Source organism: Bos indicus x Bos taurus, chromosome 11, assembly GCF_003369695.1.
Source record: "Bos indicus x Bos taurus breed Angus x Brahman F1 hybrid chromosome 11, Bos_hybrid_MaternalHap_v2.0, whole genome shotgun sequence".
NCBI classification, from domain to species: domain Eukaryota; kingdom Metazoa; phylum Chordata; class Mammalia; order Artiodactyla; family Bovidae; genus Bos; species Bos indicus x Bos taurus.
Window position 1 is genome coordinate 46,541,082 of NC_040086.1, and position 18,676 is coordinate 46,559,757.

The following is an 18,676-nucleotide window of genomic DNA, read 5'->3' on the forward strand; positions in this document are numbered from 1 at the left end:
TATTTCCTAATTTTCCCTGTAATATCTTCTCTGACTCCTGGGTTATTTAGAGGCATACTGCTTGATTTCCAAATATTAGGGCATTTTCTAGATAAATTATTGCTGCTGATTTCTAGTTTAATTTCATTCTGATTGAGAAGACATAATTTCTACAATTTCAACCCACTGACTATTTGATAGTCCAAATAGTTGGTCTTGGTTAAAGTTCACGTGTACTTGAAAAGAATATATATCCTGCTGTCGGTGGTATAATATTCTATAATGTTGATTTCATAATGATAAATTATAATATTTACATCTTCTGTACCCTTATGACTTTGTACTTGTGTTATTAATTACTGAGAGAGGTGTTAAAATATTCAACTCTGTGAATTTTATGTTTCTCTCTTTTGTTCCGTCAATTTCTGCTTGATGTGTTTGGAAGTTTGATTGTTAGATTCATCATATTTAGGGTTATGTTTTCTTGATGAATTGATCCTTTTATCTTTATAAAAATGATACTTTTTAATTTGGGGAATACTCCTTGTGTTGAAGTCTACTTTGTACAAACTTAATATAACCACACCTAGCTTTCTCAGGCTTACTGTTTACATTGTATAATTTATTCACTCATTTACTTTCAACCCATCTATATCTTAGAGTGAATCTTTTCTAAACATAGCATTGGGTCTTTTCTTAGTCATTTTGACAAATCTTTCCTTTTAACTGAAGTGTTTAATATAGTTGTTGATAACTTTTCAATCTTGCTACTTGTTTTATTTGTGTCCCTTCGTTTTTGTTTACTTTTTCTAAATGTAGAGTTGGGTATCTTTTCTATGCATAGAGTTGAGTCTCTTCTTAGTCATTTTGACAAATTCTATCTTTTAATTGGAGTGTGTACAGTAGGTCTTGATAACTTTTCAATCTTGCTATTTGTCTCCTTTTTTTTTTGCTTATTTTTCATAGCTTTCCTGACTTCTCTATTTCAATAGTTATTTTTATATCTTATACTGACACTACTCTGAGTTAATATTATAAAGCTTCACATGTGAGAACCTTACAACAATATGGTTTTATTTACCTTCCCTTTTGCTTTGTGCTTTTCTTGTCACACTCCTTGCTTCTTCTACATGTGTTATAAACCCCCTAATATTATTGTTTTTTTTTTAATCTAAATTGTCAGTTGATTTTTAAATCATTGAATACAAGAAAGAAAATTGTCTTTTATATTCACTAATATATTTATCATTTCCTATCCTCTTTGTTTCTTTCTGTAGATTCTAAATTTTATCTTGCATCATTTCCTCATCCTGAAAATTTTCTTCACTTTCTTTTGGAGTGTGAATCTGCTGGTGGCAAAAACTAGTTTTGTTTATTTGACAATATCTTTATTTAGATTTCCATTCAAAACATGTTTTTAACTAGATACAGAAACTATAAGTTAATAGACCTTTTTCCTTTTAACACTTAAAATTGATGTCCCAATATCTTTTGGCTTACATTGTTTCTGATTAGAAGTTAGCCATTGTTCCTATCATTGGATCCATGTACGCAATGTGTATTTTCTCCCCTGGTTCCTTACAAGACTATTCTCTTCATCTCTGTTAAGCTGGTAACTGTGAAAGGATCTGAGATTCGATTTTACTCCTCTTGTAAGCCAGAAAGTTAGCATGTCACAATTTTCATAGACACTGGTGAAGACAAGAGAGAGTTTATGACTCACAGCAGTAGGAGGGGAACATTGGTACACAGGTTGTGAGTGTGCTCTCAGTTGCTCAGTCGTGTCTGACTCTTTGTGACCCCATGGACTGCAGCCCACCAGGCTCCTCTGTCTATGGGTTTTCCCAGGCAAGAATACTGGACTGGGTTGCCATTTCCTTCTTCGGGGGATCTTCCTGACCCAGGGATCGAACCCAAGTCTCCTACATCAGCAGGTGAATTCTTTCTACAAATCTAGCAGAGAAGCCTGCGGGCATGATAATTGTGATATAATAAGAAATACATATTCGGTCTTTGCCCCTGGTTCCTGGCACAGAACTCCTAAAGCCTCTTGTAATTTTCTGAGTGAGAGAGTAATAAGAGCATCTTTTGTTGTAATATTTGTTTGTTTATTTTGTCCCCAGTTTCTGAAATAGCTGTGCAGTGACAAAGGTGAAGGAGAGTTGTCTGTTATTCATAACAAGCAGCTTTCAAAACACCTGAGTTTATGTTAATGAAGTGACTTTTGGAAAGCTCCTATAGATGGGGACTGGTTGCCATGTGAAACAGTCATTCAACTATAGAGTTGGAACTTTCAATCCTATCCCCTTGATCTCCAGGGAGCAGAGAGGTGTGGAGATTGAATTTAGTCACCAAAGGTAAATGGTTTAATCAGTCATATGCCTACATAATAGAACCTCCATAAAAACCCTAAAGCACTGTGTTTGAAGAGCTTCTTCAAGCTCTTGAAAGAATGGGTTGGTGAACACATCCGTGTACCGGGAGGGTGGTGGGCCTGGAGATGGTGTAGAAGCTCTGCACGCTTTCCCATACTTTGTCCTGTATGTCCATTGCATTTGGTTGTTCCTGAGTTACATCCTGTAAACTGGTAGCAGTAAGTCAAGTGATTCTTGAGTTCTGTGGGCCACTGTAGAAATTAACCAGTCTAGGAGAGGGTCCCCACTCCAGTACTCTTGCCTGGAAAATCCCATGGATGGAGGAGCCTGGTGGGCTGCAGTCCATGGGGTCGCTAAGAGTCGGATACAACTGAACGACTTCACGTTCACTTTCATGCATTGGAGAGGGAAATGACAACCCACTCCAATGTTCTTGCCTGGAGAATCCCAGGGACGGGGGGAGCCTGGTGGGCTGCCATCTATGGGTTCGCACAGAGTTGGACACGACTGAAGTGACTTAGCAGCAGCAGCAGGAGAGGGTCCTGGGAGTCCTTAATTTACAGCCAGTGAGTGAGAAGTACAGTTGACAACCTGGAACTTGTGATTGGCATCTGAAGTGAGGGGAAGCCCCTAGCCTGTGGGTTCTGCAATAATTCTGAGTAGTGTCATAATTAAATGATAGGACATCCTGCTGGTCTGAAGAGTTGGAGAATTGCTTAATATGAGGGAAAACCCCATACATTTGATATCAGAAGTATTAAGAGTATAGAGGGAAACAGTTTTCCTTGACTTAGCAAGGTTTTTTTTCTTTTTAGTGGGTATATTATAATTGGTTTTTTTCCCCTCTTTTTGACCATAGTTCACATATTCTATTCACAATGTCTACTATTTTTTTCCCATTGTTGTTGTTGTATGGTAGATATTGTGAATGATGCATTGTAGACGTTCTGGATTCTTTTATTTTCCTGTGAGGAGCATCAAATTTTGTTCCAGCAGGAAATCAAATGACTGGAAACTCACCTTGGTTTTGTAGGGGCTTGGTTTTAGATTTCTCTTGATTTGTCCCTAATCCTGGCAGATATTCCTTAATCTTGGAATGCAGTCTTTACTCCTCAAGTGTGTCATTCTGAAGTTTCAGTGGACAGTTGAAGCAGCATTTACAACAGCCAAAATACGGAAGCAACACAAGTGTCCATCAACAGGTGAATAAAGAACATGTGGGATACACACACACACACACACACACATATACACAATGAAATACTACTCAGACACAGACATGAATGAAAGTTTGCCATTTGCAACAATATGGATGGACTTGGAGGGCATCATGCTTACTGAAATAAGTCAGAGAAAGAAAAACACTGCGTAATATCACTTACATGTGGTATCTAAAAAATAAAACAAGCTGGTGAAAGTAGCAAAAAAGAAACAGACTTGCAGACATAGAAACAAGCTAGTGCTTACCAGTGGGGAAAGGCGAGGGAGGAGGGTAAGCCAAGGGTGGAGGATTAAGGGGAACAAACTTCTTTATATAATATAAATAAGCTACAAGGATATATTTTACAGCAAAGGGAACATAACCAATGTTTTATAATAACTACAAATTGAGTATAACTTTCAAAAAATGCAAATCACTATGTTGTACACCTGAAACTTACACAGTGTCATAAATCAACTGTTCCTCAAAATAATAACAAATTTAAAATACAGAAACAAGAAAGCCAAGTGTTCACAAATCAGCTCTAAGACAGCAGGACTTGAGTCCAAACTTTCCAGCAGCAGGCAACGAACTGTTCAAATTTCTGTTCGGCTCTTGTTTTCCTTTGGGTCATGTGAGTTCTTGCCCCATGCATGTTCAGAGTCAGCCAAGGATTTGAGGGGAGTTTGCAGGAAGTTACCTGTTGCACCTTTTCCCTGTGTGGCTCCCTCCTTGCTAGGATCTTTCCCCTCAGGGAGTGGCCCCTCACCTCCCAGCACCAGTTTACAACATACCACTCCCCTGCTGGATGGAGAACTTTCTGAGTATCTGGTTCAGGCTTCTATTCCACAGTACCTAGTCAGTGTCTGGCATACATACAGTAGGTGCACAGTAAATGTTTGTACCATTACCAAACGTTATTATTGGGTTGTAGTATTGCTGACCTAGCATCAAGTCTCTCATCCAAAAATGACAAAGCAACAGCGTTGCATGGTGACAGACAGCTCTTATCTGTGTGTCATGGGTCAGGTTACTTCACCTCTCTGTGCCTCCATTTCCTTTATAGAGATGGCTTTCTACCTTATAGGGTGATTATAGGATTAAGTATTAAGACAGAGAGCTAGTGGCTGGCATATTGACAACGCTCATATATTAAATACTAGTAATCGCTGCTGCTGTTGCTTGAAGAGGACCTCATCCAACACAGAGGAACTTCTAAGGACTTCCAGGTGGTCCAGTAAGACTCTACCCTTCCACTGCAGGCGGTGGGGATCTCACCCCTTGCGGTGAGATGTGGCCAAAGAAGAAAAGAAAGGAGAACGAAACGGACTTCTGTTGTCTATCTCTAAGGAAGCTAAAGTATCACTGACTGCACTAGAAATATGGACTCACTTCGATTTTCACGTAGAGCGCCTTACACAGTTACAGACAGAAACTAAGTGGCATCTAGTGGGGCATTGAAAAATAAGAGCCTCCTGCCAATACCACGACCTCTGAGGACATGTTTACTAAGACAAATTCAAGTTTCAAGACACAGCTATTCGTCTCCAAGCCACCGATCCCTAAAGCATCAAGCGAAATTTCACAGTAAATCAAGTTATAGACGGCTGAAATTCCGAGCTCAAACAATGCCACTTTTTTCTTGAGCCCAAATAAGAACTACCACAGGATGGGTTTGGGGGGACTCGGATTTGGACCCGGCTTGGGGCCGTGCACACGTCTGAGATTCCGGCTGGTGTCTGGGCTGGAGGAGGACACCGGAGCGGGGCTCCAGACGCCGGCGGCCGGCCCGGCTGGAGCACCGCAGGTCGTGCAGGAGGCGCCCGCCCGCCCTGCCGGCCCGCGCCGCCGCCGTCAGACCAGTCGGACGGCTTCGCCCGCCCCGCCCCGCGCCGCCGGTTCTGCCGCCGCCCTAGTCTCCGCGCCGGAAACCCAGTGCCTCCCGCGAGCCGCGCGCCAGAGCTGGACCGGCCCGGCCCCCGGCGCAGCAGCCGCCCCGCAGCCCCCAAGCCCGCGCCTGGGCTCCGGGCCATGCGGCGCCCGGGCGGGCGGGCGGCCGGAGCAGGAGCCCCGCGGGACTCGGGTAAGAGCAGGTGGGGCCCCGCGCCGCCCTCGATGGGGACCGTGTGCCAGCGCACTGGGGCGCAGACCGGGGGAGCCCCTTTGCAACCAGGGAGAGCGGGAGAGAGTCGGGGGTCTTCCGCCTTCAACTTCATCAGGGGGCGGGGCCAGGGACCGCAGGGGGACAGCAGAGCCTGCCCCGGCTGGGTTGCCAGTGGCCCCACTGATCTCCTCTAGCTGGGCGGGTTGCATTTGGGTGCAGGAGGAGTCCTCAAAAGCCTCCAGCGTCTGAGCCGGGCGCCACCGAGGGCCCTACTCCTTATATCACATTGGCCTCTGTGGGCCCTGGGCTTGTGACCCGGCCAGGACCTTCTCTCTGTTTGCTGGGAGCCTGGCCGGCCTGGCAGGCTGTCCGCCTCTCCAGGAGCGCACGGGGATGGAGGAGAAGCCAGCTGTCCCCCATTTCCTTGGGTGCTGGCCCCCCTCTCCTTGGCCCTGCTAGGTGTGTCTGGTCAGAAAACCCCAGAGATTCCTAAGACGGTAAACAGTGTCTGCCTGGCTAACAAACTCGCATTATCCCGCTAGGGTTCTTTCTGGCCCTGGGCTTGAGTTTAGCTTCTTTCAGTAAAATAGCGGAGCCAGGACTGTGAGTTCTTTGCAGGTGTGTTTCCCCCCGGGGCTGCAAGGTGCATTGCATTGCTAACTGTGCTCACCCAGACCCCTGTGTCCATGGCCTGCATGTCTGGGTCAGGTGGGCAGCAGCAAAGTGAAGGCTAGGGCAGCCAGGGGCCCCACCTGCCCTTGAACCTTCCCCTGGCCCAGGGTTGATTGAATGTAATTAGCCACTAATTGAATGTCTCTGAGCCCCTCTACATGTGAAACACACCAAGGTCAGATTTAGACAGCTGATCCTGCTGAGTGATTCATTCTTTTCTTCCAAATATGGTGTTTCCCTTAGGTGAGGGGTCTGAAGAAGGGTCATTCATTCATTCATCCAAAATTTACTGAGTGCCAACTACTAATCAGACATGGAGGCACTGAGAATATAGCTGCTCTTATTTACATGAGTTGTGGGAAAGAGAAAACAAGTAAGCAGATGAATCATTATTTCAGAGAGTGAGAAGTGCTGTAAAACAAAACAAAGCGGGATGACGATGGGCATGAGCATGCGTGCTCAGTCGTGTCTGATTCTTTGCGTCCCCATGGGCTGTAGCCGGCCAGGCTCCTCTGTCCATGGCATTCTCCAGGAAAGAATACTGGAGTGGGTTGCCATTTCCTTCTCCAGGAGATCTTCCCAACCCAGGGACTGAACCCTTGTCTCCTGCATTGGCAGGCGAGTTCTTTACCAGTGAGCCACCAGGGAAGCTGTCTGACTTGTTGGGAGGTTTAAATCTGAGGCATCGATTTGAGTTTCCCTGGAAGACATATCCTTTTTTTCTCTTTAATATTTATTTATTTATCTGGCTGTGCGGAGTCTTAGTTGCAGCATGTGAACTCTTAGTTGTGGCATGTGGGATCTACTTCCCTGACAAGGTATCAAACACAGGCCCTCTGCATTGGGAGCAAGGAGTCTTAGCCACCACGGAAGGATTTCCACCATGGAAATCCCAGAAGACATATTCTTTTGAGTCACTTACTTGTTCATTTATTTGACAAATACTGAGGGCCCACATGTTAGGCACTTTCTGGGTGTTAAGTATACATCACTGAATAAGACAGTCTTTCCTCTCTCGTAGAGCTTATTTTCCAGTGGAGAGAAATGGACAGTAACAACACATATTAACACAGAGATTCGCTCAGTCATGTCTGAATCCTTACAACCCCACAGACTGTAGCCTGCCAGGGTCCTCTGTCAATGGAATTCTCCAGGGAAGAATACTGGAGTGGGTTGCCATTCCCTTCTCTAGGGGATCTTCCCAACCCAGGGAACGAACCTGGGCCTCTTGCATTGCAGGCAGATTCTTTACTGTCTGAGCCCCCAAGGAAGCCCACAGTAACAATAACAGTTGTTTTATTGTCATGTCAGATAAGTGCTATGGACAAAAGCAAAGTGGCTTAAGGGGTGAGAAGGTGATGGGGGCTCCTGGATTCAGTAGGGTGGTCAGGGCAGGCTGTGCTGACCAAGTGTAGTGAGGAGCCAAGTGTAGACAAGACACAGGTATGTGACTCTCTGGGGAAAGAACATTCCAGGCAGAGGGAAGAGAAAGTGCAAAGGCCCAGAGATGTAAAGGAGGCTGGAGCAGACTGGGCATTGCTGAACATGTTAGAGGAATGGGAAGGAGGCCTTCATGGCCGTGGGAGGTGAGCAGGCATCTGCAGCTCTCATTAGAGGGGGTGGGGTTTAGACTGCTGACCAGAGACATGCGGGAGGGCAGGTGATGCTCTCAGCTGCTGTGACAAGAAGATTTACATCTCCCAAGAAAACTTCCCATGTGGTGCTAGTGTTAAAGAGCCCCCCCTCCCAGTGTAGGAGACATAAGAGATGCTGGTTCAATCCCTGGTTTGGGAAGATCCCTGTAGAAGGAAATGGCAACCCACTCCAGTATTCTTGCTTGGAGAATCCCATGGACAGAGGAGCCTGGCGGGCTACAGTCCATAGAGTCACAAAGAGTCAGACGTGACTAAAGTGAGTTTGCATGCACACAAGTAAGAAAACTCAGGGTCGGGCCTGGTGGTTTACACTAGCAGGGCAATAGGCAATCACCAGAGATGGAGAGTGTGTCTCTTGGCAGGAGAGGTATCACTTGCTTTTAATTTTTAAATTATTTATTTTTTTTTGGCCATGCCCCTTGACATGTGGGATCCTAGTTCCCCGACCAGGGATTGAACCCTCACCCCCTAAGTTGGAAGCGTAGAGTCTTAACCACTGGACCACACGGGAAATCCCTCACTTGTTTTTCTTACACCCAGCATCCATTAAAAGGACATGGGCTAAAGTGGGAGGCAGACCACAAGTTTTTTAAATCTTTTTAAAATCTTTAAATCTTATGGGGAACACAACTGTTGCCGTCTAGGAAAATTCCAATAATCTTTTACAAAGAATAATCTGATTAGTAGGCTCAAAAGAGACAGAAGGGTATGTTGATTTGTACTATATGCTAGGCTCTCCTTTAAGCACCTTATGTGCAAACAGAAACCAGCCTCATAGCACGTCTGTGAGGTACAGACAACCCCATTTCACAGATGAGAAAACTGAGGCCAGCGAGAAGCAAGTTGCCCACTTTTCTACACAGCTAGTGACTGAAGAAGAATCGGGATTTACAATCATGTGGTGCAGTTTTAGAGCCAAGTGTTCTGAAAGAGAGAAAGGAGCTTTGGCTGAAGGGATGTTTATTAGGGTTCCAGGGTGTCTCACAGCAGGGGGTTCTTAGACAACAGCAGGGCTTATGGGTGCATTCCATCTCTTTTCTTCTTTATAAGACAATCTTTGTGTGGGTTACAAATTCTTTTAAAAATATTTTGAAAGGTACTACTTGCCTGTTAAAAATTGGTTTTTACAGATGTTTATTCAAACAGCCCTTAAGGAACACAGAAATCTCTCTTGTTGTCTTGTCCTCTGATTCCCAGTCCTCCTCAGAGGCAATTGAAAATGCTTGCAGACAAATGTTCTACTTGTAAATGAGCATGTATGAATTGTACTTTTTAAAAAGTATTTTTAAATTAATTTTATTATTTACTTTTGGCTGCTCTGGTCTTGGTTGCTGCCTGTGGGCTTTTCTCTATTTGCAGCGAGTGGGGCCTGCTCTCTAGTTGCAGTGCCTGGGCTTCTCACTGCGGGGGCTTCTCTTGTTGCAGAGTTTAAGCCTCAGTAATTGTGGCACACAGGCTTAGTTGCAGCATGTGGGATCTCCCTGGACCAGGGGTCGAACCTGGGTCCCCTGAATTTGCTGGCAGATTCCTAACCACTGGACCACCATGGAAGTCCTAGATGGTACCTTTTTTTTTTTTTTTTTAACACAAATAAAAAAACTCAGATGTGTACTTTTTTTAACTTAATATTCTGATTCAGGACATAGAGATATACTTTATCTTTTTAAAATAAATATGTTTGTACTGTATTTCTCTAGTCATTCTTTTATGGTCTTCTAAATTGTTTTTCCTATTTTTGTTAGTTTGTTTGCTGTGGTAGACAAGTATGCATTTGGATACTTGTACCTACATCGGGCTTCCTAGGTGGCGTTAGTGGTAAAGAACTCACCTGCCCATGCAGGTTTGATCCCTGCATCAGGAAGATTTCCTGGAGGAGGGCATGGCAACCCACTCCAGTATTCTTGCCTGGAGAATCCCATGGACAGAGGAGCCTGGTGGGCTACTGTTCATAGGGTCACAAAGAGTCGGACACGACTGAAGTGACTTAGCACACACGCATGTATCTACATCTTTGCTCACTCTTGTGACTTTCAGCAGGGGAAATCTATAAACGTGTAACTACTGATTGAAAAGCTCTGTGTATTTTAGATTTCCACTGATGCTGCCAGCCTGCTTTCCAAAGCCCCAGTCTGACTTACTACTTCCAGGATTGCTTATTTGTGTTGGCATGGCCCTGCAGACTTGGGCATCACGTTGTCATGTTTAATAGGTATTTCTTTATCATGAGCAATGTTATGAGTCTCCTGTATTTTTTAAGCCCTTTTTCTTTCTCTTTCTGTTCATGTCCTTGGCCTCTGGTTTAACTTGGATTTTTGTCTTCATGTTGTTTTTGAATTCTGAGGGAATTATAAGGGATCTTATTATGATTTCCTCTTTATCCCTCATCACTTACTGCCCTTCAGCATCTTCCTTTTGTGCACAGCAGCTACTCTGATGTATTTATGATATGTTTATCCTGGGATGAGACTATTTTAGAGAAATGTATGGTGTTGATTTATATGTGCATGTAATTTAAACTTACAGACGTTGTATTGTGCTACAAATCTCGATCTTACTGTGAAACTTGATGCTGTTTTTTAAGATTTATCTGGCTGGTGTCTGGACACTTGGTTTATTGCTTCTGATTGTTGTACTATCAGAAGCAATTGTTGTACTGATTGGTGTATTGCTTCTGATTGCATCCCATGGTTGGAATTATGAAATTATCATAACCATTGATTCTTTTTTTTAAATTAGTTTATTTTTAAATTGAAGGATAATTGCTTTACAGAATTTTGTTGTTTTCTGTCAAACCTCCACATGAATCAGCCACAGGTATACATATATCCCCTCCTTCCTGAAACTCCCTCCCACCTCCCTCCCCATCCCACCCCTCTGGGTTGATACAGAGCCCCTGTTTGAGTTCCCTGAGACATACAGCACATTCCCATTGGCTATCTATCTTACATATGGAAATATAAGTTTACATGTTACTCTCTCCATACATCTCACTCTCTCCTCCCTCTCCCTATGTCCATAATCTGTTCTCTATGTCTGTTTCTCCATTGCTGCCTTGTAAATAAATTCATGAGTACCATCTTTCTAGATTCCATATATATACATTAGTATATGACATTTCTCTTTCTCTTTCTGACTTCACTCTGTATAACAGGCTCTAGGTTCATCTACCTCATTAGAACTGACTCAAATGTGTTCCTTTTTATGGCTGAGTAATATTCCACTGTGTATATGTACCACAACTTCTTTATCCATTTCATCTGTTGATGGACATCTAGCTTGCTTCCATGTTCTAGCTGTTGTATAGTGCTGCAATGAACATTGGGGTACATGTGTCTTTTACAATTTTGGTTTCTTCAGGGTATATGCCTAGGAATGGGATTGCTGGGTCATATGGTGGTTTTATTCCTAGATTTTTAAGGAATCTCCATACTGTCTTCCATAGAGGCTGTATCAATTTACATTCCCACCAACAGTGCAGGAAGGTTCCCTTTTCTCCACACCCTCTCCAGCATTTATTGTTTGTAGACTTTTTGATAGTGGCCATTCTGAGGTGATATCTGTAGTTTTGATTTGCATTTCTCTAATAATGAGCAACGTTGAGCATCTTCATGTGTTTGTTAGCCATCCGTATGTCTTCTTTGGAGAAATGTCTGTTTAGATCTTTTTCCCACTTTTTGATTGGGTTGTTTGTTTTTCTGGTATTGAGTTGTATGAGCTGCTTGTATATTTTGGAAATTAGTCCTTTGTCAGTTGCTTCATTTGCTATTATTTTCTCCCATTCTGGAGGGTTGTCTTTTCACCTGGTTTATAGTTTCCTTTGCTGTGTATCTGCTTTTAAGTTTAACTAGGTCCCACTTGTTTACTTTTGTTTTTATTTCCATTATTCTAGGAGATGGGTCATAGAGGATCTTGCTTTGATTTATGTCATCAAGTATAACTATTGATTCTTATTGGCTTGGTCTAGAAAGTTTTTTGGGAGAAATGGCATGATGGGGGTGAGCCTTGGCAGATGAAGAGGATTGGCTAGGAGGAAAGGAGAATGGGGTAGGGAAATAGAGCTGACCAGGAGCCCAGCATGAGGACATGCCGATGTGTGAAAGTTCCAGGAACGTTCAGGGGAGCCCCATAGACTGGGGGCATGGCTGGGTAGGCATGTGTGGTCCCAGGAGAGGTTGGGGGAGGATCTCAAATGCCAGTGTTGGGCTTTCCCTAAAGGCAACAGGGAGAGGCAGTGGGCTAGGGGTCAATCAGGAAGGATTTTCAAGGGCAGGGGTGGTCTCCTAAAGGAGAATTGGGACCGTGGACGTGAACCTGGGAAGCAGGGGAGGTCCCTGGGGTTCTTCAGGTAAGGGAGGAATGGTGGGGCTGCTGGGCAGGGAGAACCAGCGGGACTGGGTGCTGGAGGCATGAAGGGTGCCTGCTAACCTGGGGAAACCAGGCAGATGGGATGTCACTGACAGGACCGGGGGCAGGCCTGGGCACAGGGGCGGGAGGTGCACTCAGGGGCATGTGGACAGGCTGTCGGGTGCCTAATTATTCTGAAGTCCTGCTCGCCTACCTAGAGTATTCTCATTGGTAGTTAGGACTGCAGGCTGAGGAGTGTTCCTGAACCTTCAGTGAATGGGTAGGAGGTGAACATGCAGGAATGGGTAGGAGGTGAACATGCGGGAATGGGTAGGTCATCATGTGCTGTTGTTATTGTTTAGTTGCCAAGTTGTGTCTGACTCTGTGACCCCATGGACTGTAGCCGCCAGGCTTCTCATGGAAGTCCACGAGAAATCCATGGGATTTCGCCTACAAGAATACTGGAGTGGATTGCCATTTCCTTCTCCGGGGGATCTTCCCAATGCAGGGATTGAACCCAGGTCTCCTGCATTGCAGGCAGATTCTTTACCATCTGAATTTCCAGGGAAGCCCCCAAGGGCAGAAGAGGCCCCTCTAGAACAAAGCCCTGGGCAGGCATGCAGGGAGAAGTGGATGGAGAGGCTGGACCAACAAGGAGGCATGGATGCCCTTTGAACTCTGCCCTCTGCTGGCTCCACAACCTTGAGGATGCATCCTCTCATGAAAAGCTGGTCAGGGGATGGCCAACAAGGGCTCTCTGCCTTCCTGGTGTCTCTCCGTGGATCCTTGGAGGATGCGTGGAAGGGGTGAGGCAGACAGGAGGGAAATGACCTCAGAAAGCACAGGTGTGTGGGTTCTCTCCCTGGGGAGGAGCTCTGGGCCCTAGCACTGTTCCAGCTGGAAGTTGCCAAGCCAGACAGGCTGCTTCCTCTGTCCCCATGGGCCACTGTTGATAGACATGATCATCTCCAGCTGGCATGTAGAGGGCACTGGGAAGCCCATGGCTTTGTTGCTCTGGGCAGGCTTAAGTGTGAGCACCTCCAGGGGAACACTGACCTTTCTGGGGGCCCCAGGAAATGCCTTGCTCTTTTTGTCTCCCTTCTTCACTATATCAGAGCATATCTGTTCCTTTAGGTAACACAAGAGCCTTGATTTTCTGCCAGTTGTGCACCTGAATTGAATTCTGTGCTCATCAATCAATGATATATGAAGGCCAGTTAGTATTATAAGGAGTACCGCAGTTCTTTCTCCAAAAGAGTAACTGCCTGAAAGGTTGAACTCAGCTGTATAGAAAGTGTCTACTCATTCACATAGTTTGTCATGATTTCTGACATGAGAATTTTCCACCTATACTATTTCATGTAACATTTTTCCCTGAGTGCACGCAGTTTGAAAAATCAATGTCAAGTAGGCATAATTTACTTTAGTGTGGTCCTTAGCAACAATATCTGTGAAATCATGACTTTTTACTGTATATTCAAATACATTCTTAACTATTAAAAATGTTTATTATGTATACCATATGCCTACTTAGGCAAATACAGCTTTAGATTGGTGGATTCATGGAGGAGATAATCTTTATGATGTGAAGTGAAGCGAAAGTTGCTCAGTCATGTCTCTTTGCAACCCCGTGGACTATACAGTCCATGGAATTCCAGGCCTTTCTGGAGTGTAGCCTTTCTCTTTTCCAGGGGATCTTCCCAACCAGGGATCGAACCCAGGTCTCCTGCATTGCAGACGGATTCTTTACCAGCTGAGCCACAAGGGAAGCCCAAGAATACTGAAGTAAGTGGGTAGCCTATCCCTTCTCCAGCGGATCTTTCTGACCCAGGAACGATGTGGGAGAGGGGGAAAAGAAAAACTTTACCCTCTAAAGGGCCTTTCCAGGTGGCTCAGTGGTAAAGAATCTGCCTGCCAAGCAGGAGATGCCAGTTTGATCCCTGGGTCAGGAAAATCGCGGAGAAGGAAATGGCAACCCACTCCAGTATTCTTGCCAGGAAAATCCCATGCATAGAGGAGCCTGGTGGGCTATAGTCCACAGGGTCACAGAAGAGTCAGACATGACTTAGCGACTAAACAACAAGAACCCTCTAAGATGTTTTCACTGGTACCTGTGAATTATACTGACAGATGATTAACAGTAGAAAACGTTTTATTGGCCTGCACATGAGAGTCAATCTAAGTAGCTGGCTTGTTAAAGGGTTGCAAAGAGTCAGACGTAACTGAGCGACTTTCACTTTTCACTTGTTAAAGGGTTAAAGGCTTATATACCTAAATTAGTAGGGGAAAGGGAGGAGGGAGAAAAAGGCTTCCAGGTGAAGAACAAATAGGTTTCTTTTCGTAAGACTGATGTGTTTTTAGAACACATGAAATGAGAAAATAGGATAGTGTTGGTCTTTATACTTATGACTGTTTTTTTCAGTATCCTTGTGGGCCATAAATCTCTCCTAGAGAAGGGAGGTGGGGTAGATTTTATTCAGTTCTTCCTTCTGGGAGTAGATCTGCCCTGCAGAAGGAATTTATGACAACCGTATTTCTTAACCAATAAGTTAAGCTCTGAGATGGTTTCTTAGTGTATCTGAAAGATCTCAAATGTCTTCATCTTAAACTCTGTATCAGTTCTGGGGCCCCAGGTAGGTCCCTACACCAGCATCAGAGAAGTCACCCTGCAGCCAGTTGAGAGGTGGTAACAGTGAGGGAGTCCCATACAGATCCTCTCAGGCTCACCTCCATCCCACACAAGTCCCCCTCTGGCAACCAGAGGGGGTAAGGGGTGTTGGCAAAGAGACTCCCAGCCTTTAAAGTAAGCAGAGAAATTAAATATTTCTCTGTAATTTAATACAACAAATTTATTTTTACTGATGACAAACATCATATGTATTTGTTTTTGTTCCATTGCTAAGTTGTGTCCAACTTTGCAACCCCATGGACTGCAGCATGCCAGGCTTCCCTATCCTTTACCATCTCCTAGAGTTGGCTAGAACTCATGTTCATTGAGTCAGTGATGCCATCCAACCATCTCATCCTCTGTCGTCCCCTTCTCCTCCTGCCTTCAATCCTTCCCAGCATCAAGGTCTTTTCCAGTGAGTCAGTTCTTCGCATCAGGTGGCCAAAGTATTGGAGCTTCAGCTTCAGCATCAGTCCTTGCAATGAATATTCAGGGTTGATTTCCTTTAGGATTAACCGATTTGATCGCCTTGCTATCCAAGGGACTCTCAAGAGTCTTCTCCAGCACCACAGTTTTAAAGCATCAGCACTCAGCCTTCTTTTGGTTCAACTCTCACATCCATATATGACTACTGGAAATACCATAGCTTTGACTGTATTGTATTATTTTTTAATTTGAACCTACCACTCAGCATGTGGGATCTTAGCCCTCTGACCGGGGATCAAGCCCTCGCCCCCTGCATTAAAAAAAAGCACAGAGTCTTAACCACTGGACCACCAGGGAAGTCCATCCCTATTTGTTTTTAACAGCAGGTACACACACACACACACACACACACACAACCATAAAGAGCTTAAAATCCTGTGTATTGTTACCACACAGAGATTGCCACTATCAACCAGTGTTTTGGTATTTCATTGCCTCAGTTCAGTTCAGTCGCTCAGTCGTGTCCGACTCTTTGCAACCCCATGAATCACAGCACGCCAGGCCTCCCTGTCCATCACCAACTCCCGGAGTTCACTCAGACTCATGTCCATCGAGTCAGTGATGCCATTCAGCCATCTCATCCTCTGTCGTCTCCTTCTCCTCCTGCCCCCAATCCCTCCCAGCATCAGAGTCTTTTCCAATGAGTCAACTCTTCGCATGAGGTGGCCAAAGTACTGGAGTTTCAGCTTCAGCATCATTCCTTCCAAAGAAATCCCAGGGCTGATGATCTCCTTCAGAATGGACTGGTTGGATCTCCTTGCAGTCCAAGGGACTCTCAAGAGTCTTCTCCAACGCCACAGTTCAAAAGCATCAATTCTTCGGCGCTCAGCTTTCTTCACAGTCCAACTCTCACATCCATACATGACCACGGAAAAACCATAGCCTTGACTAGATGGACCTTTGTTGGCAAAGTAATGTCTCTGCTTTTCAATATGCTATCTAGGTTGGTCATAACTTTTCTTCCAAAGAGTAAGCATCTTTTAATTTCATGGCTGCAGTCACCATCTGCAGTGATTTTGGAGCCCAAAAAATAAAGTCTGACACTGTTTCCCCATCTATTTGCCATGAAGTGATGGGACCAGATGCCATGATCTTAGTTTTCTGAATGTTGAGCTTTAAGCCAACTTTTTCACTCTCCACTTTCACTTTCATCAAGAGGCTTTTTAGTTCCTCTTCACTTTCTGCAATTTCATTGCCTAGGTACGTACATTTTTAAAAAATGAGACTGTGCCAAATATATAATCAAGTTCCTTACTTAATAATATGCCGTGAGAATCTTTCCACTTCATGAAATACTCTTCAAAAGCAAGATAGTTAAAGGTGCCGGGTTTCACTCTATGGCTGTCCCATAATTTATCTGTTTCCTGATTATGGATGTTGAAGTTGTGAGCATTTTTGCTTTTATAGTATCTTGTTCGGTCACTAAGTTGTTTCGGACTCGTTGTGACCCCTTGGGGCTGTAGCCCACTAGGCTCCTCTGTTCATGGGATTTTCCAGGCAAGAATACTGAAGTGGGTTGCTGTTTCCTTCTCCAGGAGATCTTCCCAGATCAGGGATTGAACCTGCGTCTCCTTCATTGGCAGGCGGATTATTTACCACTGAGTCTATCTTAACGCATATGTATTTAGACAGATGTTTGTAAGCATTGTCTGGGTACCAAGGGGGCTTGAGGACAGAGGTGAGTACCTGTGGACCCCTACTTTCTGGTTACCTAAATGTACCTGTGACAAGTGGCTACATGGAAAATGCTAATCTGAAAGCATGGGGCAGCTCTAGGAGAGAGCAGCTGAGGCTAGACTCTCGTGGAAGAAAAGGTCCAGGGATTGGTGGCCTGGCCACCTGTCCCCAGGCCAGAAAAGGACACCTCACAAAGTTACTGTACCCAGCACTCGATTGGGCAACCAAGTCCAGGAGACAGAAGCTTGTCACTCATTTTTGTAATAATCACTTCCTGCCCTTCCCTAGGAAATCAAGGTCAGCCTTGGCGTCCACATGTGTAGGGTGGTTTTTGATGGTGTTATCACTGGCCTCTGCCCCCTGTCTTGCCCTGCTCAGGGATACCTCTCTCTCCAAAGTCTGACCACAGGTGTTAGGGAGGCACCCCAGGAACCCCATCCCTGGACCCTGTCATGGACTTGGTCCCTAGAAGCCCTCTACCTGGATCTCCCTCCCAGCTCTCTGCTCTGATTCCCAGGGACCCCGCAGTCCACTTGGCCAATGTGCCGTCATCATCTAAGCTGTCAGAGGATTGTTTAGGAAGACAGGCATCCCCCTGTCTGTCTCCCCAAGGGCCCAGGCTTGTGAAGGCCTGAGGGTTAGGAGGCAAAGGCCATTTTCTGGAGGAAGGAACATGTGGCTGCCTCAATCCCAGGCCTCCTTGAAGAACAAAATCTCTACAGAGACAACAGGGACATGTGGCCCAAATGAGGTGCCTCTGGCTTCAGCTCTCCCTCTGCCTGGTAGCTAGTACCCGCAGAAGGATGGCAGTGAGCTCCATCAGCATCAGAGTTTTCCTAAGGTCTGCTTTGTTAAAAATGAATTCATGGCTTCCCTGGTGGCTCAGTGGTAAAGAATCCACCTGCCAATGCAGGAGACATGGGTTTGATCTTTGATCCAGGAAGATCCCACATGCCACGGAGCAACTAAGCCTGTGTGCCTTGACTACTGAGTCTGTGCTGTAGAGCCTGTGCTCTGCAACAAAAGAAGCCACCGCAATGAGAAGCCTGCCCATCCTAGCCTGCAACTAGAAAGTAGGCCCCACTCATGGCAACTAGAGAAAGCCCGTGCAGCAGCAAAGACACAGCGCAGCCAAAAACAAACAAGTAAAATTATTTTCTTAAAAGGTAAGTTTTCAAACTGGGCTGTCCGTGGCCCTACATGCTTGGAAAGAAGCCTCGGTCCTTCATATGAGTGGTGTGTGGATGGCAGTGGGGTATAGCAGAAAGTGAATTTGGTTTGGCAGTCCTGGGCTCAAGTTCAGCCAGAGTGGCTACTCTGACCCTCGGTCTCCTCATCTGTTCTGTGGCATGGGGCTCATGACGCCCCACCCCTACCCAAGACTCTAGATTTTGGAGATACTGGTTATAAAGGGCCCAATGAATGTCAGCACCTAGGGTCCCTCTGTGAAATGTAGTCAGAAGTCAGGTGTCCATCCCCTCTGTCCTCTCACGTTCTGCCTCTCAGGAGTGTGGG

General features: G+C 45.1%; 1 protein-coding gene across 2 annotated transcripts in view; it reads left to right on the forward strand.

Moving 5' to 3' along the window:
* Positions 1 to 5,542: 5,542 nt before the first annotated feature.
* The window catches only part of PSD4 (pleckstrin and Sec7 domain containing 4), a 44,478-nt gene continuing 31,344 nt past the window's right edge, over positions 5,543 to 18,676 (forward strand). The window contains exon 1 of one of the 2 annotated variants that reach the window (XM_027555467.1): positions 5,543 to 5,638. The gene's annotated coding sequence lies outside the window, so the exon portion shown is untranslated. The remainder of the gene's footprint in view (positions 5,639 to 18,676) is intronic. The other variant, XM_027555466.1, reaches the window with a different exon arrangement.